Genomic DNA, 6,596 nt, shown 5'->3' on the forward strand with positions numbered 1-6,596 from the left:
CCTCTACTTCTAACTAAACCCAAGCCTACAATCCATAGGCATTGACAAGTTAATCCCTTGTCAGGGAGAGATGAAGTTCTTCCTTGGTTTTGAGATCAAGCAATTGAGGGAAGGAACCTTCATCAATCAAGCAAAATATCTCCAAGACATGCTCAAGAGGTTCAAGATGACCGAGATGAAGGGTGTGGCCACTCCGATGGTTACCAAATGTCATCTTGCACTAGATCCCAATGGTAAAGAGGTGGATCAAAAGGTATATCGCTCCATGATTGGATCCTTGCTTTACCTTTGTGCATCTAGACCGGACATAGTGTTGAGTGTTGGTGTGTGTGCAAGGTATCAAGCTTCTCCTAAGGAGAGCCACATGATGGCTCTCAAAAGAATCTTTCGATATTTGGTTGATACCCCAAGATATGGTATTTGGTACCCCAAAGGCTCAAGTTTTATTCTCAATGGATATACCGATGCGGATTGGGCGGGTGACAAAGATGATAGGAAATCAACTTTCGGGGCTTGCCAATTCCTTGGTAGGTCCTTGGTGTGTTGGTCCTCTAAGAAGCAAAATTGTATATCTCTCTCCACCGCCGAAGCCGAATATGTTGCCGCCGCAAGTGGATGCACTCAATTGTTATGGATGAGGCAAAATTTAAAGGAATACGGTGTCATTTGTGACAAAGTGCCTCTATTATGTGACAATGAAAGTGCCATCAAGATTGCCTATAATCCGGTGCAACATTCAAGAACGAAGCATATTGAGATCCGGAATCATTTCATTAGGGATCATGTTGCCCGTGGTGATATTGAGCTTATCTATGTTCCTACCAAAGATCAACTTGTCGATATATTCACGAAGCCTCTTGATGAAGCAAGGTTCTCTTATTTGAGGAATGAGCTAAATATCATAGATTCAAGGAGTATAGCTTGACCATCTTGCAAACACACCTTTGTCTCAAAACTTTATTTGGTTTAGATGTGGGCATGGAAATAGGGGGAGTGCGGTTTAAATTATTGAGCTATCCCTCCCCCCATAATGCCGACATTAAGATATCATTCTCTTTATATCATATGTTGATATGTGAGCTTCAATGATGAGTAGTGGCTTGGACCCAAGATATATCTTCGCGGTGCCATGCCACAACACTCATATATGGTGGCCTCGGCCACCACACTCTTCTTTGTGAAGAGTTGGAGTTATTTGGATCTTATCGTTTTTATTTGACAACTCCATGTTCTTATGGGAAATCACTCTAGTTTGGCCTTATTTGCTCATATCTTGCAAACTTGAGTGATCATGTACCATTAACAGTTTGTACCCTCTAAACCTAAGCCTACACTCTCCTATAAGCCACTTCCATCTTGCTCATTTTTCATGTTTTGGTAAAAACTTGGAGTTTGAGGATTTTCGGTCGGATGATCTAGGTCGCCCAATCTTATTGGTAAATATGCTTCTCATATGTGACGTGATACATTATTGCATCACATATGGGTCTATGCAAATAACCAACTAAAGATAGGCAGGATTTCCGGTGTTCTGGAATTTCCAGAAAACCGGATAATCCGGCCCTTTGGCGCCCCGGAAAATCCGGCCCGGCCGGATTATCCGCCCCAACCTTGGGCCGGATTATCCGGCCTGGGCAGACCCTGAAAGGGTTGAGGACGAGGCCGCGGGGGGCAAACGGTTCACACCAGCCCCCACGTGCCTCTCCCTCCTCTCTCTCTCCTCTCAAGGTCGCCGGAGATCCTCCTCCACGCCGGAGCCACCCCGTCCACTCCCTCCCGGAGTTTTTGGGTGGATCGGGTGCCCCTCCTCCCTAGCTACCTTCTCCTCCAAGCGGCTTTCGCAATGGATGCGGGTATGACTCACAATCCCTAACCCTAGGTGTTGTGATTTGTATGTGCTATTTTCTTGGTGGATTTGGTGTCTAGTTGTTCCAAATCGTATGTAGTATACTCCTCTTGCATGCTATGAGGCTGATCTGGTCATAGACAAGTTTTTGATTGGAAGAACTGCAAGATTCGCAGGGCCGGATTATCCGGCCCCCGCGAAGGCCGGATTATCCGGCCTGGCCGGATTATCCGCCCCCCCGGGGACACCGGATTATCCGGCCTGGAGCTTCATCGCCGCTGCAGTTCTGTTTTAATCTATCATGTCTAGACTTGTACCGACTTATAGTATGTTTCTAGAGTACATTACTGTATCATACATGACTTATGAGCATTATCTTCTCTTTGCTATCCGTCTTTGCTATTCACGAGTCGTGTTTCTCGGGGTGCTCGGAGACGCCCAAGGGCTGACCGGTCAAGTGATGAGTTCGCGTCCAACGCTCCTCGCAAGTCAACCTCATCTAGGCACAAGAACAAGGCTTCAAGGGAAAACTACAAGACCATGGACCCTGTCTCTTATTCCGCTATCCGCATGAAGAACTGGTATGAAGACCTCCCAAGGGATGAAGAGACAGAGAGGCGAGAAAGTACTGGTGCATGGAGCGAGGAGTTCATCTATAAGGATATCTATGAGCCCATGAAGAAAGCTGAGACCCATGCAAGCTATCAATGTGGATCTTCCGGCAGTCAACAATCACTTTGAGGATGCCATCCGGGTGGCTGGTAGGATGGGCTTGCGGGATTTGATGAAGATTCAATGTGACTATAGTCCAGAGTTGGTGAAGCAGTTCTTTGCTACTTTGGCCATCAAGAAAGATGAGGACCGCACTATGGAATGAATGTCTGGCTCCACTCACTGTAGTGCCACCTTGCGCCGTTTTGCTGGTATTCTTGGAGTTCTCGCGAAGGAGGCCGTCGTCTCCATGGACCTCAGAGGGCAGATAAGAGTGTGCTGTTTAATCTCTATACATCCGCTGGAAAAGTTGGTGAGACCAAGGGGCTGCTTTCCATCTATGGTCAGTTACTCAGGTTCTTTCGGGCCACCATCTCCGCAAGTGGTGGTAACAATGATGCTATCCGAGGAACACTTGTGGATCTCATGTACCTCAGCTATAAGTGTGCTCGTGATGAGAATGAGGATCGTAACTACACTATTGATATCATGGACTTCATCTTCAATGAGATTCATGATGCCATGGTCTCCCGGACCACTATACCTTATGCACCATATATCCAGCTCCTCATCAACAACACTGCGGGCGTGAGTGGTGAAGACTTGAGCGGGTACCCTTTGATGAAGCACTCTGTCAAGAAGGCCTACAAGCTTAAGCCGGTCTCCTCTGCTGTACCTCCACCTGACTCCTTCATGGGTGATGCTCGTTCTAGTGGTTTTGCTCCTGCTCGCCATCCTGACCTCCCGGCTATGAAGAAACAAGTGAACAGGCTCAGTTGGTTTCAGCGTTACATCCTTTGCATGAACATTGAGATCCATAAGGAGAACTATGCGGCCAGCCGAGAGCGTTCTGAGATTAAGCATACTCGGGCGGTTATTCTGCACAAGCTCAGTGGTGAGCAAGGACCCCCTCCTCAGCCTCCAGTTCACCCAGGTTACAGTGGGTGGCATTCTGCACAGGTTCCGTGGAGTGATCTCGATGATTGCATTCAAAGGTCCAACCTCACTGACAAGGGATTAAAAACGTATTTAGTGCCCATACCTCTCCTTAGATCTGAGGGATCGACAAAAGGATTTCCCAATTGATCGAAAGCCTCCGATGTTTCCTCTTGATCTTCGATAGCATAAATCTGATGATATTTTGTACTCAGATCTATGTTGGGTTTGGTGACATCATTGTTGAGATTGATGAAGACCTTGCCCACTGTGAGAGATTTGTCGATGAAGTCGTAGCTGTCGACATCGCTTGAGCCATCGCTTATATATGAGTCCGCGGATGACCCAGACGATGCGTTGCTTGAAGATCTTGGCGAGTTTCTCTCTTGCTCGGTGCTGACGTAGCGTGTTGCCGAAGTTTCTTCTTCCGACTCGGTTGATGATGCATAGCTTGAAAATTCAGAATCGACCGCCGACGATCCCGACGAAATCGGAATTTCGACACGATACGATCCTTCTTTCTTGACGCGAAAGTGGAACCTTCCGAACGTCATCTCCAAGGGCTCCGCCAGATACGCATATGCATCCAAACGGGAGGGTGGGTGAGGAACAAAATCAACGGGATCGGTAGCGATCTGTTTACCTCGATCCATAGTGTTGCTCCCGGTTGACGATGTCGAAGATCTTGAACGTGCCATCGAGATCGGATCCTTACGCCTCTAATTCCCACGAGACGGCGCCAATTGACAAGGGATTAACTTGTCAATGCCTATGGATTATAGGCTAGGGTTTAGTTAGAAGTAGAGGGCAAGTAGATCTCGAAGGTTTCAGCTGAAAAGTACTCGACGAATATGAAAACTAGGGTTTGTAGACAATGATTCGATGATCTTCTCGTCCCTCGACCCCTCCTTTATATAGGTGGAGCCGAGGGATTCGTGCTATACAAGGATTACATAGTCCGGGACGGTTTCTAACTCATCCCGCCAAATTACAAATAACACTTCCTATTACAATTCTATCTTTTCCTTAAATACATCTTGGGCTCTCGAGTCTTCTTATTCTTCGGGTAGTGGGCCTTCAATAAACCCCGGGTACTATATGAGGCAGGCCCATTTGGGATGCCTATGTCACTCACTCGCCGCTCTCCGGATGCCCCTGACACCGATGAAGATGAAGAAGAAGCGGCGTACGAGTCCGATGATGAAGATGCCTCCGAGTGATTCCCATGGGGCGAGTAGCATCGCGCTTGGCCCTCTTTTTGGCGTCTCGATGCCAAAGGGGGAGAAGTGTTCTATTAGGAACTCTCTCGGGGATTTGCATGGTTTGGGCACAAGCATATGCGTTTATCATTCCTTTATTGCTTGTGTTCCCTCTTATTTGAACTATTTGCTTTGGTTGTGTTCCGTTTAAAACTATGTGCTATGTGGTGTGAGACATTGTTATGTGGTGTGAGACATTGTTATGGTTTTCGGATTTCTATATGTTGAGATCAAGGCTATTATATTATGTGTGATGCTATATCTCCGTATCTTATATCTACACAAGGGTATGATTTCTAGCATCCTATCTCAACTTCATATATGTATATGTCTCTTGTTAGAGCTCATGATGGATACCTCTTGTGTTGAGGCACCTCGCTCCTATGTGTTGTGTATTTGTATTCAAATGTAAATTACTTATATGCACACATGTAGGGGGAGTGCCTCTATGTTTTGCCATCATGCTTGTCTCTATAGTGATTCTCTTGCAAATCCGTATATTGTCATCAAACACCAAAAAGGGGAGATTGAAAGAACATCTCTCATATTATGTTTTGAGTGTTTGATGTCAATGTATGTGATACACTAATGTTTGTTTAAGTGGTACAGGGATTATATAGATACATTTGTATGTGTGTTGGATGTGGTCGATCGTTGTCAAAAAGAATCTGCAAAAAGTTCATCAGGCCGGATAATCCGGGCCGGATATTTCCAAAATATCCGGCCCCCAGATTTTCGGCTAAGGACTTGAGGAAAAGCAGCTCTGGATTGGGGCCGGACAATTGCCCGGATATTGTCCCGGTTTTGTCCCAGGGCCGGATTATCCGGGCCGGACATTTCAGGAATATCCGGCCCCCTCGAAAATGGCTAAGGACCTGAAGAAAAGCAAGTCTGGATAGTGGCTGGATATTTGGCCGGACTTTGTCCCGGTTTTGTTCCTGCGGCCGGATTATCCGGGGGGGGGGGGGGATTATCCGGCCCTAACTCAGGCCGGATTATCCGCCCCCCCCGGAAGGCCCAACGGCTGGATTTTGGGGAGGGGTATTTATACCCCTCTTCTTCTTCCTTCCCCCTTGGCTCAATCATTGCACAAGAAATCTGCCAAGCTTCACCTCCATTAGAGCCACCTCAAGAAACACAAGATTTGCAAGATCTCCTTCCTCCCCCAACCAAAGCTCTTGATCTTTGGAGATTCGAAGGAGAAGACACCGATCTACATCCTCACCGAAGCGTTTTTCATTTCCCCCTCATTTGTTTGAGGGATCTCATGCTAGTGTTCCTATTTGGTTCCCTAGTTGATTTGTGTTGATGTGTTGTTGTTGATTGTTGTATTGTTACAGTTTTGGGAGCCTCCAATTCAGTTGTGGATGTGTGCCCCAAGAACCTTGTAAAGGCCCGGTTTCCGCCTCGAGGAAATCCCTTAGTGGAAGTGGGCTAGGCCTTCGTGGCGTTGCTCACGGGAGATCTGAGTGAAGCCTTCGTGGCTGTTGGTTTGGCTTTCGTAGCAACCACACTCCTCCAAACGTAGACGTACCTTCTTGCAAAGGAAGAGAACTACGGGAATCATCTCCGTGTCATCGCGTGCTCCACTCTCGGTTACCTCTATCCTATTCTATCTCTTATATTGTGTAGCTATATCGTGCTTAGTTGCTTATCTTGTCATATAGGTAAATTCACTTAGTTGCATATCTAGAGAATTTACCTTTGTGTCAAGCCTAAATTGAAAAAGAACTAAAAATTTGGTAGCACCTATTCACCCCCCCTCTAGGTGCGGCATACGATCCTTTCACTCCGACCTTCAGCGTACGCGCTCTGGACGCCAAGTGCGTCCCGTGGACAGGCTC

This window comes from Lolium rigidum, chromosome 6 (assembly GCF_022539505.1).
Source record: "Lolium rigidum isolate FL_2022 chromosome 6, APGP_CSIRO_Lrig_0.1, whole genome shotgun sequence".
NCBI classification, from domain to species: domain Eukaryota; kingdom Viridiplantae; phylum Streptophyta; class Magnoliopsida; order Poales; family Poaceae; genus Lolium; species Lolium rigidum.